Source organism: Lissotriton helveticus, chromosome 4_1 (assembly GCF_964261635.1).
Source record: "Lissotriton helveticus chromosome 4_1, aLisHel1.1, whole genome shotgun sequence".
NCBI classification, from domain to species: domain Eukaryota; kingdom Metazoa; phylum Chordata; class Amphibia; order Caudata; family Salamandridae; genus Lissotriton; species Lissotriton helveticus.
Window position 1 is genome coordinate 2068125696 of NC_136063.1, and position 19458 is coordinate 2068145153.

Consider the following 19458-nt stretch of genomic DNA (forward strand, 5'->3'; position numbering starts at 1 on the left):
CAACGACTCCTTCGCCGCAGCCGAACATCTCCACTTCCAGATTCACACCGACCCTAAGACGACCCTCAGAGGCACCCTCGTCTACAGACCCCCGGGACCACGCACACAATTCAGCGAAGACATCACAGACTTCATCAGCCCGCACGCCCTCCCCTCCACTGACTACATCCTCCTCGGGGACCTCAACTTCCACCTGGAGAACAACAAGGACCGCAACACCACCGCCCTGCTGGAAAACCTCGCCAACCTTGTACTCAAGCAACTGGTCAACACCCCCACCCACTACGCCGGCCACACGCTTGATCCCGTCTTCTCTTCCAGCAAGTACATCACCTTCAACCACGCCACCGGACTCCACTGGACCGACCACAGCTGCGTCCACTTCAGCTTCAAAAGATCCACGACCCACCACCACCCGCAACAGGTACCTCACAGGAATTGGAGCAAGATCACCGCAGACCAGCTCACCACCTCCCTCAGCCAGAGCCCACCCGCCAACACAACGGACCCCAACGAAGCAGCCCGCAACTTCACACAGTGGCTGACCGCCTGCGCCGACGACCTCGCGCCACTAAAGAACCCTCCCAGCAGACCCAGAAGCAAGAAGGCATCCTGGTTCACCGACGACCTCAAGGACTCCAAGAAGACCTGCCGCACCCTCGAGAAAGCCTGGCTCCTCGACCGGACCACCGACAACATGACCGCCCTCAAACACGCTACCCGCAAGCACCACCAGCTCATCCGCACCACCAAGAAGAAATCCCTGAAGGAACGACTGGACAACAACGCCCACGACAGCAAAGAGCTCTTCACTATCGTCAAGGAGTTCTCCAACCCCAGCACCAACGACATCACTCCGTCACAAGACCTCTGCGACTCCCTCGCCTCGTTCTTCCACCGCAAGATCGCCGACATCCACAACAGCTTCGGCGCCCCACCCACGCACCCAACCAATGCCCCCCACCGCCACCCTTCGCACCTGGACCACGGTGACCACCGAAGACACAGCCCGCACGATGAACACCATCCACTCCGGATCACCGACCGACCCCTGCCCACACCACGTCTTCAACAAGGCCGACTCCACCATCGCACCCCAACTCCGGAACATCATCAACGCCTCCTTCAACACCGCCACCTTCCCGGAGAGCTGGAAGCACGCCAAGATCAGCGCCCTCCTGAAGAAACCTACAGCGGACCCCACCGATCTCAAAAACTTCCGCCCCATCTCGCTCCTCCCTTTTCCTGCTAAAGTCATCGAGAAGATCGTCAACAGACAGCTGCCCGCCTTCCTCGAGACGATCGGATCCCTCGACCCCTCGCAGTCCGGCTTCAGAGCCAACCACAGCACCGAGACCGCCCTCATCGCAGCCACCGACGACATCCGGACCCTGCTCGACAACGGGGAAACAGTGGCCCTCATCCTCCTGGACCTCTCCGCTGCGTTTGACACGGTCTGCCACCGCACCCTAGTCCAGCGCCTCAGCAACATCGGTATCCAAGAGAAGGCACTGGAGTGGATCATCTCGTTCCTCGCCGGAAGAACACAAAGAGTCCGCCTCCCCCCGTTTCGCTCCGAGGCCACCGAAGTCATCTGCGGCGTCCCACAAGGATCTTCACTCAGCCCCACCCTCTTCAACATCTACATGAAACCTCTCGCAGCCATCGCACGCCAGCACAACCTCAACATCATCTCTTACGCCGACGACACCCAGCTGATCCTCTCCCTCACCAGAGACCCCGACACCGCCAGAACCTGCCTACACGAAGGGATGAAAGACGTCGCCGAGTGGATGAAGGACAGCCGCCTGAAACTGAACTCGGACAAGACGGAAGTCCTCATCCTGGGATCTTCGCCCTCCGCCTGGGACGACTCCTGGTGGCCCCCAGCCCTGGGCACCGCACCCAAGCCAACCGACCACGCACGCAACCTGGGCTTCATTCTGGACCCCTCCCTCTTGATGACCAGACAAGTCAACGCCGTCTCCTCATCGTGCTTCAACACCCTGCGTATGCTTCGCAAGATCTTCCGCTGGATCCCGACCGAGACCAAGAAGACTGTCACCCAGGCACTCGTCACCAGCTGACTGGACTACGGAAACGCCCTCTACGCCGGAACCACAGCCAAGCTACAGAAAAGACTCCAGCGCATCCAGAACGCCTCCGCCCGACTCATCCTGGATGTCCCTCGACGCAGCCACATCTCCAGCCACCTGAGGAACCTGCACTGGCTCCCCGTCGACAAGAGGATCACGTTCCGGCTCCTCACCCACGCACACAAGTCTCTCCACGACCTGGGCCCCAAGTACCTCAACGACCGCCTGACCTTCTACACGCCCACCCGCCAGCTACGGTCCACCAGCCTCGCCCTCGCAGCCGTACCACGCATCCGAAGAGCCACCGCCGGAGGAAGATCCTTCTCTTACCTGGCTGCCAAGACTTGGAACTCCCTCCCCATCCACCATCGGCTGACCCAGGACCATCTCGCCTTCAGGAAACAACTCAAGACCTGGCTGTTCGAGCAGTAGCATACCTCTCCCCCCAAGCGCCTTGAGACCCTCCCGGGTGAGTAGTGCGCTACACAAATGGCATGATTGATTGATTGATGAGCAGGCCCATGTCTACTAGTCGTCTAACCGCCCTTGGCAGCTTCTTGGTGTAACCTAACAAGGCCATCAGGGGGTCAGGCGTAATGTTAGCCTCCGTTAGAACATAATATCAGCAAATATTTTCCCCCAGAAGTCCCAAACACCAGGGAACTGCCAAGCAAGGTGTAGGAAGTCTGCCTCTGGTGCACTGCACCTCTCACAGCGAGCAGAATCCCTCCCGATCTGATTTACTTACTTGACGAAATTGAAGGAGGAAAAAAGGACTGCATTGGTTCCAAAGGAATTTGAATCTGTCCTCTTTAGATGGCATTACAGATCTGCAGTGCTGTGCCTAGCCCACTCAGTTGTCTTTCTAGACAGGTGCAACAAACAACGTCTCAATCTCAAATTCTCTCACTGTCTTGGACCCACCATGTCCATATTTATGAAAATCCAGTGTCTGCTAAGTGTGTCTAACTCCCACCCCTAATAGAGTTACCTGCTGGGTGTTGGCCAAAATGGGAAGGTTTTCTCACAAACTATCCTGGATTAATTGCAAACTTTGTGCCCTACCCTTTCTAGCTACCTGCCCCTCTCATCCTTGTGTCCTGCCATTATTTATCTGCAGAAAGGAGACCACCAGGTGGGAAGGGCATATCCTTACCAAGTGCATTCATGTTTGGCTATTTACATTGTGTATTATGTAATTTAAAAAGTATTATTTACAGGCGTTTGTGTGCCATGAAAGGCAGCCCTCAACAGCACACACCACATCATTAAACTCCACTACATACAACTCCACAACACAAAGTACCACATAATTACATTCCAAACCACAGAATTCCACTCCACATAATTCCAGTACACTCAATACCACGTAATTACTATCCACATAATTCCACAGCACGCCATGCCACATAATTCCAATACATAAATCCACTCCACACAATTCCATGCCACACAATTGCATTTCCAATGCTTGTTTTTATTTTTTCTATATCAGTCGTCTGCCATTCCCGCAGCTTCATAAAGCTAACTGAAAACCACTTGCATTGTAAAGTTACCACCAACAATAAAATATCTGCCTTGCCAACATCCAAGTAAGCGCTTAATTTCCTCATGTGTTGTTGAAACGATTATGAGGGAACCGATACCACTGTCTGCCAGAACAAAATAAACATTACACTGTAACAAGCTATGATTTGCCGCGCGTCTAGTTGTTTTTAACCAACGAGAGACGAGCACGTCCTGTAACCGCCAAGACTCGTGACACTGGGAAAACATGGTAATATCCAATTATCTTTAAAACCTATGTATGACAGATCTATATCGTCTAATATTTTTGCTCTGGTTTGCATCGTGATGTACATGTACGTGCAGCCCACACATTCGCGTAATGTATCGTTGCTTTATTTTTGCAAAGCAACCATTATAATGACGTTTCGAGTGGCACAAGCCTCGGTACTGCCGCAAAATACTTAAGTGCGTGGTCGTAGGGCGGACGGGCCATCTCACGTCACTAAATACGCTTATGGGAAATGCGAGAACTGGGAGTGTCTCAAAATAGAAAGGGCGTTGTACTTTTTGACGTAGCATGGGTGGGGACGAAGAGATAACAAGTGTCTCTGTTCCCAGTCCTATGCCCCCAGTGGCACCGCGCATTTTTTTTTTATTCTTTCTCTCCCAAGCCTGTTTTAATGTGTGTATGACTCCTTTAAACTGTCAACTGCATTGCCGAGGTACATATTAAGCGACGAAACAGCCCGGCGCGCCAGTGGAAGCTTTGAGATTTTCGACACACGGAGAAGACCGCCATTACAGGCACAGCCAAACCCTCGTGAGCCCCAGTGGGCGTGGGCAACTGAGAGCGGGCAAACAGCCCAAGCGGGAAGCGCGCGACCAATGCGCGCACAGGGAGAAGCAGCGCGTGCCACGGCCTTTGGGCTGAGGCGGTAGCAATGGAAACAGAAATAGGCTTCGCCCAATGTAGCTTCGAACGAAAAAATAAAAAAAACTCGACCACTCCCAGCCAAACACACTGAAAGAATATCTGGAATTACGTCAATGCCCAGCAAAGAAAGATTTGGATAATATACATATGTCACATTTTATGTCGCTTATCACATCTACACTTATGAACAAAATAACGATTTGAAATAAGCATTTTTAGAAGTTAGTCACCGACCAATAATAACACTTTAAACGTATAATCCTTATAATAAGCATGGGTGAGTTTGGTTACAACCCAAAAGCTTTAGTTTTGAATAGCAGTCCATGTTTAAGTTTCTGGGAGTGAAGATCGGTGCTCCTGGGCAAAGTACTAATAAACCCGTCACAGTCAAAGCACAATCAGCCATGCCTAAAAAACTCTCGTTCTATTGGTAATTTGAAGTACGTTAATCTGTGTTAATCTGTGAGAAACTCGGCATAACCCTCTACGTCAAACCAACATGGCCGTTGATCACAAGTGACAACAAGCCGCGAAGCTGTCCATTAGAAATAAAAGAAAGACTACAGAGCATCTCGCGGTACGCGCACGCAGGGCTCCGTTCTTTCTGTTACAGTGCACGCACCGTGCTCGGGTCTGTTCCAGTCTTTGTTGCAGGATGTATTTTCCAGTTTTAGCCTGTAGGTGGCGCTCCGCCCCAGCCGGAGACCATGTAATTCGCTGGCCAGCAGGTGGCGCTCGCCGTGCTCCACTCCACCAAGGGGCTCCTAGCTAGGACTGCTCCCGACTGAAAATCTGCCTTACTCACCCACCACTTTCAAAACAGCCCCCTTCCCCAGCCCCTATTCCGCACAGCTTTTGGCCTTGCGAGCGGCGAGGACTGGCGCTGGCTACGAGGTATGTTCCAGTATGGCTGCGAAGCTTTTGAAAGTTTGGAGTGTTTTGTTGGTGCGGATGCGCCACACGCTCTGCGTAATGTCATTCAGTGACGGTGTCCCAGCAAAATGGAGGCCAAGTTGGAGGAGGCGGTCCTGGTGATCACTCCAGATTTGCCCCCTCCTCCCTTCCCAGCTGCCCCTCTCTTTTCCAGTAACCTCTACTAGGACGCATGACGTTCTTCTCAGCGCCGACTAAGCTGTCATGTTGTGAAAATTCTTATGTTAACTATTATCTTACTTAATGACATCACGGTAAGTGATGTTCTGCAAATAACTACACGAAAGGTACCAGTTAAATGACAGAACAATTCAACATGAGTTTAAAAATAATACAATAACTCTAGAACCTCGTTAAGGTAGAACACGAGGTGACAACATTGTGGTGGGACACTGTAAATGGAAATCTTATTCAGTTCCTCCTGTCATATGAAGGAGCCTGTTAGAGAGTTCTCAGAAGTGTTTTTTTTTCTTTCGGAAGCCTCTAGGAGCTGCTTTGCACAAGGCATAGGTGTGAAGATAAATGCATTAAGAGGTTAGGTACTGTGACACCATACTGTGAATACTTGACCCAACCTGCAAATGAGTGTCTCAGTTGCATTTAGTGAAACTTAAGGTTACTTCCCTGAGAAATGCTGAGCCCCCAAGTCCCATCAAAGTCTAGTAGTGTTTACTGTCAGGGGTCGCCATAGATAGTGGAACTGGAGCATGTGACGGCGCTTCTCTGTGCTTTGGCTTGTTCTTTAACTCAAGTGATTGAGTTTTTGGGCCTGCTTCGCTGCTGGCAGGGCTGTTTCTAGGTGTTTTGCCACCCTAGGCGAGAATTCAAAAATGCCGCCCCCTCCCTTTTACTACCATCACTCTCCCCCTGTCATACAGGCTAAAGAATTAATGCATTAAGTATAAACTTCGCTAACCAAGCAATCAAAAAAAGAGTGCTGCGACACCACCACATTAGATGAACTTGTGGCTAAAGTCAACAGGTAGAGATAGTTCTCAAAGATTTACTTCAATTCTGGATCTCACTAACTTCTGCTAGACCTATATTCATGGTACATGATAATATTCTCAACTCAAGTTGCCATTAGGTGACACAAATGCCAATGTTTCTGCATTCCCAGTGTTGCTGAAGTCTTCTAGAACCAGATCCAGGAAGTGCTGCCGGTGCCACCAGAGCACATCCCGACCATCGGGTGGGCAAGGACCAGTGCCAATTCCAGCAGCCTCCTTGAACTAATCGATAACTAGACTAATTAAATGTCATCCAGTCTCAGCCAATGAAATGATCCCCAAGCCAGAAAGAAATGATTCCCACCTACGAACTGTTTCAAGTACTGAACTGACAATTGGCAAACTGATCTTTCGTAAAACCTGACATTTCTTAGGATACAACGCCAATGCCTTGCACCCAAGTACCCACAGCTAACAAATGAAGCAGAGCACATAATGCCCTCTATAAACTTGGTGATCTGTATAGCTGGGGCAGAGGGTGGAAATCTAGAGTGACCATACAAATAGTTTTGCCTGAAGACATATACATGACACACAATCACTAGATGCACTTCAATCTTTTTGAGTATGGAGTGTCTTGTAACAGGTTTAAGACATCACCACCAATGATAAACTCTCATGCTGGCTAAGTAAAAAAAAAAAAAAGACAGAACCAGTCTGAAACGTCACCCCTCAGGCAAACAAGACTGGATCATTATCCACCACCTGGGTAACCAATACCAAACGCCCGTTAAGGTGATGCCTTGGGTCGCCTTTAAAACAGAGAATGGGGCTATCAGGATCAGTGCTAAACTCGTTCACCTCCTTCCTCCATAACCCAACAAAAAAAGTACAAGGTCAACAACACTCTGTCCAATCCTGTACCAGTCACATTGGGGGTCTCACAATGCTCCTCACTATCTCCGACACTGTTTAACCTTGTCCTGGAACTTCTCACCGAACTGCTACATGCGTCTAACGTACAATATCATATGTACGCTGACGACACACAACTTTATCTCAAGATTCACTCCCTAAAAGACATCAAAGTGCTCAATACAACGCTCAGGAACACCCAGGCTTGGTTGGCAGAAAATCACCTCAAATTGAACGCTCAAAAAACCAAATTCCTTCTCATAGCTCCTCCCGCCAAAGTCCCTATTATGCAAGACTTGATCAAACATATTACTGCATTCAACATTCAATCTAACATTGTAGACTCAGCTAAATCCTTGGGAATATCTCTTGACAGCAACCTCACTATGCAGAAACACATTAGCAATGCAACAAAGGGAGCAAACTTCCAGATTGACACACTGAGGAAGCTGAAACCATTCTTGCCAGCTAATGATATCAAGCTGGCAGTACAAACACTAGTTATCCCTCAAGTGGAGTATGGAATTGTTTCCTTGTGTGGCCTACCTAAGGCTATAACAACACCCCTAAGAGCCTCATTAAATGCAGCGGCGAGACTCATCACTGGCTCGAAAAGAAGCCCACATATCTCCCCAGATTTAAAAGCCTTGAACTGGTTCCCGTTGGAAGACAGAATTCATCTAAAAATAGCATGCATGACGCATAGGGCCTTACACCACAAAGCACCCAGCTACCTCACACAGAAGTTGACGGTCTCGGGTGTGACAAGAGCCTCAAGAAGTGCTGAAAATCTGCTACTGAAACCTCAAAGATTCAACAAGAAGAAAACATATAAACGATCCTTCTCTGGGATGGCGCCCAGGATATGGAACTCACTTCCCCCAGAAACCAGACTGAACGCCTCTGCTGTTTCATTCAAAAAGGAAGTGAAAGCGCTCCTCATGGCGAAACTGACCTACTCATAGACTTTGGAATCGCGGAGACCATTCATCCCCTCACCATTAACCCTCTCTTCCACAAGGGGCCACTAGACTGGATTGGCACGCTTTGTGACTGCGACCTAACTCAACGGTTATATGTTGTCCTTGTAACCTATTGCTTCACTTTGATCCATTTGCTATGTATACTTGATGTGCCTGCATTTATTAGTTTTGTATATCCATCCTGACTTTATGTAAAGAGCTCCGATATTCGGAAGGATCTTGTTCGCGCTATATAAGACCTTCAAAATAAATAAAATAAATAACACAACCCAATGAGATGGGAAAGTGATAATGTAATCTCTCATAAAAGAGCATTCTTAAAATGGATTCCTACAGTTCTTCATTTATCATCCTAAATGCACAGCAGGCTTTTGCATCATCAATGATAGTGTGATGGAAAAAAGACTGGATGGTGGCATACTGCCAGAAAACCATTGACATCAGATCTTGAACTCACCTTCCTTATTCATCCTCAAGATGTGTCTCGAGAATACATACAAGTTTGCCCAGTCTCTAAATTCTCAACCCCAATACAGTCTGTAGCCACAACCCATTCAATCACAAAGCCTCTAGGAATTTACACCATAACCATCCTTTTCTAGCAAAGAGACTTCCCCCACTTCACATCTAGTTGGCAACTGCACTGCCACCCATGGGCACAACCCAGTCGTACCCACTTTCTTGCTCGCTCGCTGCCCCCTTCCCAACAAACTAACCCATTCTCCTTCCAAAGAGAGACTTGTATTTGTTTACCAACCAGCAGAACAAACTAGTCATCCTTTTTTAATTTTTTATTTAAAAGTTCTTTTTATTGTTGCATCAAAAGGATCATATACAGAAATAAGGTCACACGGTAGAGCGTCAACATTCCGCTCCCGCCGCCTGTCATGCAACTTTTCTGTTGTTATTGAATATTGTACCCTTATAATGAACTTATTGACTCTTGTACCAGCAACAGAAATAAAACACACAAACCGAAAAACCAGAAGAACCCCCCCAAGCAGCAGTTCACCACCCTCGGCTTTCCCTCCTCCCTCGCTCCCGTCCCCCCCACATCCATCTGCTGTGTTGCACCCGGATAATCCAGAGTCTTGAGCAGGGCATCTACAGTATATATACAGTGTTCAGTAAGTTCCACCTTACACGGTATCTCGTCCAGGGTCCCATTGACCTCATACGTTCTGTTTGTATTGACTCATTCTAGACCATGGTAGTGTCTCCATTTAGCCCATATTTTCCGGAATTTTTTGGGGCAACCTCTGGCTTTATAAGTCACTCTCTCCGCCGCCATGTACAAATCTAGCCCCCTCCTCCATTCCTCCAGGTCTGGCTTTCCGGGTGCCCCCCAGAGTCGTGCTATGTCCCTTTTTGCCACCACCAAAGCCAGCAACAAAAAGATTAGCAGGGGCGGGTGAGATCTACGTCTGCGGTCATGCCCAGGAGCGCCAATCTAGGATCCCGCGTGATGTCCACCCCCAGTACCTCGCCTAGTTCCATGAACACAGCTTCCCAGTATTCTTGAATAACTGCACATCCCCAGATTGTATGAAAGAAATCGCCCGTGTGTTGGTGGCATCTAAGGCATGCTGTGTCGGCAATCCTCCCTATTTTAAAGAGCCTCACCCTGTCGAAGTAAACTCGGTGGAGCACCTTAAATTGTATGAGACGGAGTCTCGACTTTATTGCCACCTCACGAGGATGCATGAGAGCAAGTTCCCAGTCCAGATCCTCCATGGTTCCCACGTCAGTCTCCCACTTGTCCCGTAGGGCCTGTAGGTCACCTAGCATATTATTCGTCAGGGTCCTGTACGTCAGTGATACCGCCCCCCCGCATCTGCTCCTGTAGCAATCTGCCCTCCAGTGGTGCATATTCTGGGATGTCTGTAAGTGCAATGTGTTGTGCCCTCCATGCATGTTGCAGTTGAACGTATTTGTAGTATTGGGTGTTGTGTAGGCCAAATTCATCTTTGAGCGCCTGAAAAGTTTTCAATTCCCCCCTTGCTATCACGTCTCCCACAGTGGAGATGCCAATGTCATCCCATCTGCCGAAGCCTTTCACCTTGTTGAGCTCCCCCAGCCACCGACAGCACCATAGCGGCGTCTGGCGGGTGGGCCTCTTGTCCCACCCCATTCTTGTTGTCGCTCTACGCCACGCCGACAACGTAATTCTGGTGGCAGGGAGGAGCTGTTGACCCCCCTTCCCTCCATAGAGGAAGTGTAGTATAGTTGTGTTTGACCACTTAGATCTCTCCAGTGCATACGTAGGGTGGTCGGCTGCTGCGTGGAGCCACTCATTGATGGGAGCGAGGTGTTCCGCCCAGTAGTAGGCCTCCAGGTTAGGAAGTGAAATCCCCCCACTATATTGGTGTCGTTGCAATGTGGCGAGAGCCACTCTTGGCTGTTTCCCCAGCCACAGGAAGGTGCGGAGATCTGCATGTATTTTGTTCATGATCGTACTCGGCAGGGGATAGTACTCGTTTTGGAGCGCATATAGAAACTTGGGCCATAGGACCATTTTATATAGGGCGGCGCGACCCAGTATAGTGAGCGGGAGCTGTCTCCATCTGTCCATCTCTGCCTTCGCACCCACCATTATTCGGTGTATATTGTCAGTGAAGGAGCGGTCCCTATCTAGGGTTATGAAAATCCCCAAGTACTGGAAGCCTTCTTTAGTATATATAAGTAACTCTGGCAGACACTCCCTCCTCTCATTGCCTTGTGGATCATAGAGGACCGATTGGTGCCAATTTATCGCGTGTCCTGCCATCGCCCCAAAGTCGCCCAGCTCTCTGAACAGTGCCGGGATTGTCCTATCTGGGTCAGTGACGAACAATAATACGTCATCAGCATATAGGGATATTTTTTCCTGTGTCGCGTCTGATCCTCCCCAAGTAAAGCCTTTAATGTCTTGATTATGCCGGATTCGTAACGCTAGAATTTCAATTGTAAGTGTAAATAAAAGAGGGGACAGTGGGCATCCCTGATGGGTCCCCCTCCCAATCGGGAACTCGCGGGACAGTTGCCCATTGATCCGTACTCGTGCCCTCGGGTCTGAGTAGAGGAGCCGAACCCATTGCAAGTATTTGGGCCCAAATCCAAACCGTCGGAGCGTCTCCATTAGGAAAGGCCAGTGGACTGCGTCAAACGCTTTCTCCGCATCCAGGGAGAGGAACCAGTGGGGTTCACTCCTCCCACGGACCTCCTGAAGCCAGTTGTGAGTGCGGCGGAGATTGAGTTTGGTTGCCCTGTCCGGCAGGAAGCCGGACTGGTCCATATGTACCAGTTCTGTGATGACCTGTCTCAGTCGCCTTGCTAGGATGGTGGCCAGAATTTTTGTTTCTATGTTCAGGAGGGAGATTGGGCGGTAAGAGGAACAGTCATCCCTCGGCTTACCCTCTTTGTATATCGGGACAATAGTGGCTAAGGCTAAATCTGGGGGGAGGCTCCCTGCCTGATATGAGTCTGTGAAGAGGGCCTTCAAATGTCGTTGCAACAGGTCCGTTTGAAAAACTCCGCCGGGAAACCGTTGGGTCCCGGAGTTTTCCCCGGTTTCAGCGCTGTTACGGCTTCCGCTATTTCCTCTAGCGTCATGTCTGCCTCAAGGGCAGCGTTGGCCTCTGTGGATAAGGTTGGCATCTCCATATCGCATAAGTATCGCTGTGCGTCCTCACAGTCCCCTAAATCTCTGGCCCTATAGAAGTCCTCATAGTAGGTCGCAAAAGCGTCCGCTATGGCCACATCCGAGGACACCCGCCTGTTCCCAGTTAACGTGATCTGATCCACCCACCGGGTCGCTCGTTCCCTCCTGCTCAACCAGGCTAAAAGTTTCCCGGATTTGTCACCTACATCATATAGTCGGTGGACTGTTGCCAGTGCCTGAGTGCGCGCCTCGTCCGTGACTAGCTCCCTGTAGTGTCTCTGAGTGTCTAGCAGCTTCCTAAGGCGTGTCTCCCCCTTCTGTTGGTGGTATTCTGCTTCTAGAGTCAGGATGTTCGCCTCCTCGTTCGCTATCGTCCCATGACGTTTCCGCCTGACCTCCCCCAACCTGCTCTGAATGCGGTCCCTTAACACTGGTTTCATAGCTTCCCATAGGGTAGCCCCTGATTGAACCGATCCCTCATTTTCGGCCATGTACACCCGTATGTCCGCTCGTAAGCCCCACAGAATTTCTGGCGTTTGAATGTCCCACGGCGCTAGTCGCCATTGCGCCTGACTTCCCCCTCGCTCGCGCCCTAGGTGTATAAATAGCGGGGAGTGATCGGAAATCCCTCTTGCCTTATATTCCGCTAGATCTCCCGCCGAGATCTCCTGCCTGGATGTAAAGATATAATCTAGTCTGGAAAAGACTTTGTGGGCCCCTGAGTAGAATGAATACGTTTCTTGTGTTGGATGGAGCCATCTCCACACATCGGTGAGGCCGATAGTGGTCATTTGTCGCGCTAGGGCGGTTGTAGTTCCTATAGTGTGGGGTGACCCCGATCTATCCTGGGATGTGCACATTACATCGTTAAAGTCTCCCCCTACAATCTGAGTCGTGTCGGCCGTGTCCAGCAGGATATTCATGACTGCCTTCAGTGTGCGTGGCTGTAGCTTAGGTGGGGCGTATACAGATATTATCGTGAATTTACGTCTCCGCCACAGCCCCTGAACTCCCGCATATGTCCCCTGCGGGTCTAACCAAGTGTGTGTAACCGTGAATGGTGCTGCTTTTTTGATGAGAACTGCGGCTCCCCTGGAGCCCATCGTGTAACCTGCGTGTGCTAAGACCACATATCGTCCACGCGCTATGAACGCGCAGTGGTTGCCCCTAAGGTGGGTCTCTTGGAGGAGAATGATGTCAGGCGCCAATCGTTTGAGATAAGCGTTGACCAAACTTCTCTTGATTTTAGATCCCAGGCCATTCACGTTCCACGTTAACACCGTGACCCCAGCGCCTCCCATGTGTGGATTATCTAGTGTATCTGCCATTGCATGACCCAGTGTCTACCTGGTGAGGGACCCCGGGGACGGGACGTAGCCAAGTATGGGATGGCATTTCTCAGCTGCTTCTCAACTAACTCCCCCCTCCCCCCCAAAACCCCAACTTGATGCAATCCCAGTACCAAACCCCCCCCACCCCCCTCCCCACCTCCCTCCCCTTCCAGCTGCGTCCCAACCTGGGACCAAACTATCCACGGGAGTAGGTCAGTCGCCCTCCCACACATCCCTCCCCACACTAAACAATAACTAGTTCTAAGAAACTCAAGAGAAAAAGAACAGTAGGGGGTGTGCCAACTTGCTTGCTCCGATCCGCTATCGTCCCCGAGCTTTGTGCACCCATATTCACGAATGTGAGTCTTGTGTTTCCATGGTCGGGCCCTGACCCGAGGAGTCCTGTTCCAGCTGGTGTATTTCTTTGACCAGCGGGTGCATCGGGTCGCCCAAGAGTTCTTCCTCCTCCCCTTCGGATGCGGGGCCCTCCGACTCCTCCATGTCGTCGCCTTCGGAGCGGATTCCCTTCCTCAGGCAACTGAACCTCGAGCCCGCATCAGATACATTGCCTGGGGACTCCGATCTGCCTTCTCTCCTGTCCGCCGTGACTCGGGTTCTGTATGGTGTTGCCGTCGACTTCTGTTGCGTCCTCCGTGATCTCCGCCGCTGCGGTTTCGGCAGCTCCCATCTCGGCCGTTCACTTACCGACCTGTCCAGTGCCTCTCGGCCAGCTGCTTCCCTGCTATTCAAGATGGGACGTTCCTCGAGCCATTGCCACGCGTCGTCCGGGTGTGCAAAAAAGGTGGATTTATCCTTGTATATTACCTTGAGTTTGGCGGGAAAGAGGAGCATATATTTGATGTTTAGAGACCGCAACTTCGCCTTTACAGAGTCAAACGAGCGGCGTTGTTTTGAGACTTCCTGGCTGTAGTCTGGAAAGATCATTATAGTATTGTTCTCCAAGCGGATCTCTCCCAAGGCTCTGGCTTCCCGTAGGATCAGGTCGTGGTCCGCAAAGTTCAGGAAGCGTGCTATGACTGGTCTTGGTCTCGCACCCTCCGGTGGCTTGGCCAGTAGCGCCCTGTTTGCCGTCTCAATTATGAAGCATGGGGAGAACTGCGCAGTCGGGAAAGTAGTTTTCAGCCAAGTTAGGAGGAAGGCGGACATGTCCTTTCCCTCAATCCCTTCTCTAAATCCTACAAAGCGGAGGTTGTTGCGCCTTGACCTATTCTCCGCGTCATCCACTTTCCACTGCAGTTGACGGTGGGAGGCCTGTAGTTCCGCCATGTCCTTCTTGAGTGTAGTGATCGACTCCTCGTCGTCCTTCAATTTAGCTTCCGTCGCCGTCACCCTTTCGGCGAGGTTTCGAAAATCTTGCCGCAGTAGTGTCACTTCAGACCCTACCTCTCCGATCTTAGCCTCCAGGGCGGAGCGCGATGCCTGAATGTCCGTCCTGGACGCCTGTATGGCCTCCAGTAGCATGGCCGTGTCGTTGCGTGGGCCAGGCTGTACGGACTGGGGGTCCGCCATCGTCCGTGGTGCTGCGAAGTTGTCCATGGGGCCCTGCCGCGTGACCTTGGGCGCCGGGTCTTTCTTCCCCATTTTCACACAGTCTGTAGGCCCGGGGTTATCCGCGTAGGTCCCTGTCTTCGCAGATGTAGGGGGGCCACTGCAGGGGTTACAGACAGTAGTAGCGGCCTCCGGTGTCACAGTCTTGCGGGTCTCCCCCGCAGTCTCCCAGGGGCCCCCTCCGCCTCAGCTGTTGTCTCCTTCAGATACGCCGGTCTGCCGAGGTGGGCACCGACCTGCCCTGAAGTTCCGCACCTCACACTCCGGGCAGCAGGTCTAGCAGAAGCTCTCGCCCCCGCAGGCCAGGCCCTCGCGGTCTACAGGACACCTCCTCCGCTACGGTGTCAGTGTCTAGCTCCCGGGGCCCTCGGATCGCTCTGCCGCCATGTTGGTATAGGCTGATGTCATGAGGGAGTTCGCCACTGCTCCGTAGATTTTGTGGAGTCGGCCCCCCGCTCCACTGCCCTCACTGCACCCACGCTGTGTCTCTCAGGCGGTTACCAGGTCCGCCGAGTTCCGGGGGGGCAGCCGTGAGGTCCCGTCGTTTCCAGCCATCTCACACTCCACCGGCCGCCATCTTGGTAAAGGCGGCCGGCCGTCCGCGATCACCTCGAGCTGTCGCCGTCCACCCGCCACGAGTGGCCAACTTCACCTGGGGGCAAGGCGGGTCGCGGGACCTCCAGCAGTTGAGCGTCGCGCAGCCGAATCCCCGGTAGGGGCTCTAGGGGCTCAGGAGTCCTCCGCGCCTCGCGGTCGCCATCATGGCCGCCGGGTGTCCGCTACGGTCGGCTTCGCACACGGGTTCCCCAGGAAAGCAGGCGTGTGCCGTCTATGGGGCGCTTCATCCAGGTGCCACGGTGTTTTATCGTCTTTCCGGTGCCTTTTCGAGCTCGTTTAGGAAGGTATACGACGGATTACTGGGCAGCTCGGCCGGAGCTCCGGCAGAGCACGTCTAGGCGGCCATGCTGCTGGCCCAAACTAGTCATCCTTGCATCCTAAGATTCTATATACCTTTTGTCAGGCTCTAACTGGTAGAATGCAAGGGCTTATGTAGTGATGCAACCAACCAAGACATTGTATTTAATTTGGTAAGCTGAATGAGCAATTTCCCAACAGTCCCTTCTGGTATGCACCTACATAGGAAGAGCGAACAGGACAGAAATTTCATTGAACGTCAGGAAAAAAAAGGGAGGTGTTTGGGAGCCCCAAAGCAGGTTTTGACTGGTATCACTCACATACAGGTTCAGTGGAGCATCAGGAAAATCAGGTGTATTTGAGAAAGTGAGTTTATGAGGAGAGACAGGTCAGTCCTTCCACCTTGATGCAAAGAAACTGGATGTAGATCTACTGCTTTTGTATAAGACTGGTGCGTGTCAGTAGATCACTGGACAGCCTGTCTTCAAAGATGGCAGCTTCCACCATATACTAACTGGGCCATCAGCTGTGTTCCTCTGTGGCAGTCTTTATTTTTACTGATCATGGTGGACATGTTGCCACTGGTGTAGAGCACATGAGGGTAACCACTTTTATTTATTAGACTTCTCTCACTGCTTCTGCTTCAATCTGACCAACAATAGCTCAATTGCACCATTCATTCTCATCCTAGGCGGGAATCTGTGCAAAGCGTAAGAAGGGCCAACTGATCCAGGCTGGTATGTCTGAGTGAGCACAGTGATCCACTTAGATCTAATGCTGGGAGCCACAGGGCCACCCAAAGGGGTTGGGATCGCCAGACTGGAACACGCCAAAACTCGCAATGAAATATTTGGAAATGGTAGTCCTGAATTAAGCACTGATGAATATTGCCTATTGAAATTAACCTCCAATGTACTACTTTTCAAAGTTTTAATTATATATTGTTCCAAATACACACTCCGATTCTCTTTTAAAATTAACTGTTATTCTTAGAAATTGACTTTAGTACAACCTGGGAATGTGCTCTGTCTGTGTACACACAAAAAGAAAACTGAACTCTGTCAGTAGAACTGTTGTGCCCCATCAAGAACTGACACTGCTGGACTGCTGATCTGAAAGACCTGTTTTTCAGCTGTGGTGCCCTGCTGCCTGCTGCTTTATGACCTGCTGAGGAAGAGCTGGACTCTGCCTTGCAACCAAAGTGATCTCCAAGAGCTTGTTGGCTTATCTGTTGTTGCTTGAGACTCAGGGCTATAAAAGTCTCTAACTCTGCTCCTGGCTCATTGGAAGAGAAATTGATCTCCAGTCTAAGTGTAGCAGCACCAGTGCATTGAATTGGTTTCTGGAGTTGAACTGGCTCAACATTGAATCATTGCTCGTCTGCACCCAACATCTTGATGTCGCAAGCAAGATCAGGGCACTCTGTTCACCGGGACTGTGTGGCATCTGCACCTAGCCTGTGCTCCATCTTGGTCTGCCTGAACTGTTGACTTTGTCCCGGTCCAGTGCTACCAGATAACCCTGTTAGGCGCTTATTACTTCTAAGAGCTAGAAACACATTTATTCTTTGAAAAGTCATATCTCAACTTCTACTCATTGGATTTTTGGTTGCTTTGGTCTTGATTTGTTTATAAATTTGTCATTTTTCTAAAACAGTGTGGAATCTTTTTGTGGTGTTTTCATTGTTCAACTGTATGTTGCTTTGCACAAATACTTTACACATTGCCTCTTTAGACAACCTGACTGCTCTGTGCCAAGCTACCAGGGGGTGAGCACAGGTTCTCTTTTAGTGTATATCTGACTTACCCTGACTAGGATTGTGGTTCCTGCTTCGACAGGGTGCATATTTTGTTGTATACAGAATCCTTTGTATTAATCTTTCAAAAGGATATATGCATACACATCTGCTCACTTTGGTATAATTGCACTGGCATTGTTGTATCATGGTTCGTTGGGGGCACATCTTGGCACACAATGTTTAAAACATGTCAAATGATGGCAGTAATTTGGCACAGTACTCTGACCTACTGTCTCATAAAATAGAGTAACTGAAAAGGTTACGTTAAGCGTTTGTGCAATTGTTTGCAGGATACAGCTGATTTAGGCGTCTTTTATCACAGACGTCATTTAGATTAAGCGGTAGAGGCCCCTCTTCCTTGTACGTGAGTTCGGTGTGCAAATCCTTTATTAGGTGTCTGGGTTATTCAGCAGAAGTTGTACACTCCGATATTACTGATAATGTGCCAGGCTGCTTGTCACAGTCTGAACTGTACCCCTCTCACCCACATGGTGAAATTGATAATCCACAGGTAGTTTTTCACTTGTGAACACCGCATGCTTTTCTGGTTAAGTCCCAGAAACTTGGGTGTGGCAGTATGCTACTGCCAGCTTTTATTTTATTTCATCTTCAAGCTCCCTAACCCTTCAGTTAGATTATGGAATTGTTATTGATTAATAGCTCATTTACTGGTCTCTGCCAGTCTCCTAATTGATCTAACACATGCAAAAGCGATGATTGACAACTGATACAACTGTGAAGGGGTTCTCTGGGCACACACAAGTCAAGAGTTGAGGTCATGGGTTCAAACAGTTCTTGATTTGGTTTCCATTGCTCCAAATTTGCCCATGCTTTGAGAGGTTGCCAACATGTGTTTTGTCTGTTGCTGTTACAGTCACAGCAGACTTCATCAGGGCTACAAATATAACATTAGTCATATTCTTATTTTATTTTAGGAGGAGCATCTAGAATATTTGAGAACCTGTCACCTGATTCAATGACCCAAAAGGCACCAAGTGTGCTTGAGTAACAATTCGACTAATTTGATCATATCCTTGTTGTGCATTGTTGTATTGAATAGTGGTAGGGATCCGAGAATGGCAAGTAGTTATTGTGGTATTACTCAACAGGTGTTGAAAATACGTCCCTGATTATCATGGCGTGCTCACGTTAGTACAGTCCCCTAATTTCATGCACATGAAGTGTCACTATTTTAGATGTTCTCATAGAAAGTTCATGCTAGAATCCATAAGATTTAGCTCACCTAGTTTCATATATCTTTGGCTATTGTGTTTGTGATTTAATGGATCCACGAGTATATAAGCTGAATCTGTAATCTGGAAGAATAATATACTCTTTAAGTATCTGTTTCTGCATAGTATATGGTCAATGGTAGCCAATAAGACCGCTATGAAGTACATAACACTTATTGTAATTACCATTTTGCTCTTAGAGGGTTGCATGAGGTTGATTGCAGTTCATCCAAATTATATCTAAAATCCATTATCTATCTCACTCACGTTATACCCCGTCGAACAAATACACGTCCCAAATATAGCCTACCACTATAGTTTTCCTACGTAAGAGTGGATGCAAAATGCGTAGGGGACTACTTGGTCTCATCGTGCTATATACATTCTTTCTGTGCACAGCTCAATCAATGCTCATGTTATTGATGGTCATATCGTTACCTATCAGTGCGGAAATGTACCATTACCGTTGTCAGTTGTCAGGTCTGTTAATACCCTTAATTGATCTCATTGTGCTATATACATCCTTTCTGTGCACAACTCAGTCGTGTTAATGATGGTCATATCGTTACCTATCAGTGCGCAAATGCCCCATTTAGGTTGTCGGGTCTGTTAATGCCTGTAATTTGATATGCGAGCACTAAAGGCACGCCAAT

General features: G+C 49.7%; 1 protein-coding gene across 3 annotated transcripts in view; it reads left to right on the plus strand.

Annotated features, from left to right (window-relative positions):
- The first annotated feature begins 5196 nt into the window (after nucleotides 1–5196).
- The window catches only part of XIAP (X-linked inhibitor of apoptosis), a 541325-nt gene continuing 527063 nt past the window's right edge, over nucleotides 5197–19458 (plus strand). For 2 of the 3 annotated variants that reach the window (XM_078688748.1, XM_078688749.1), the window contains exon 1: nucleotides 5197–5433. The gene's annotated coding sequence lies outside the window, so the exon portion shown is untranslated. The remainder of the gene's footprint in view (nucleotides 5434–19458) is intronic. The other variant, XM_078688747.1, reaches the window with a different exon arrangement.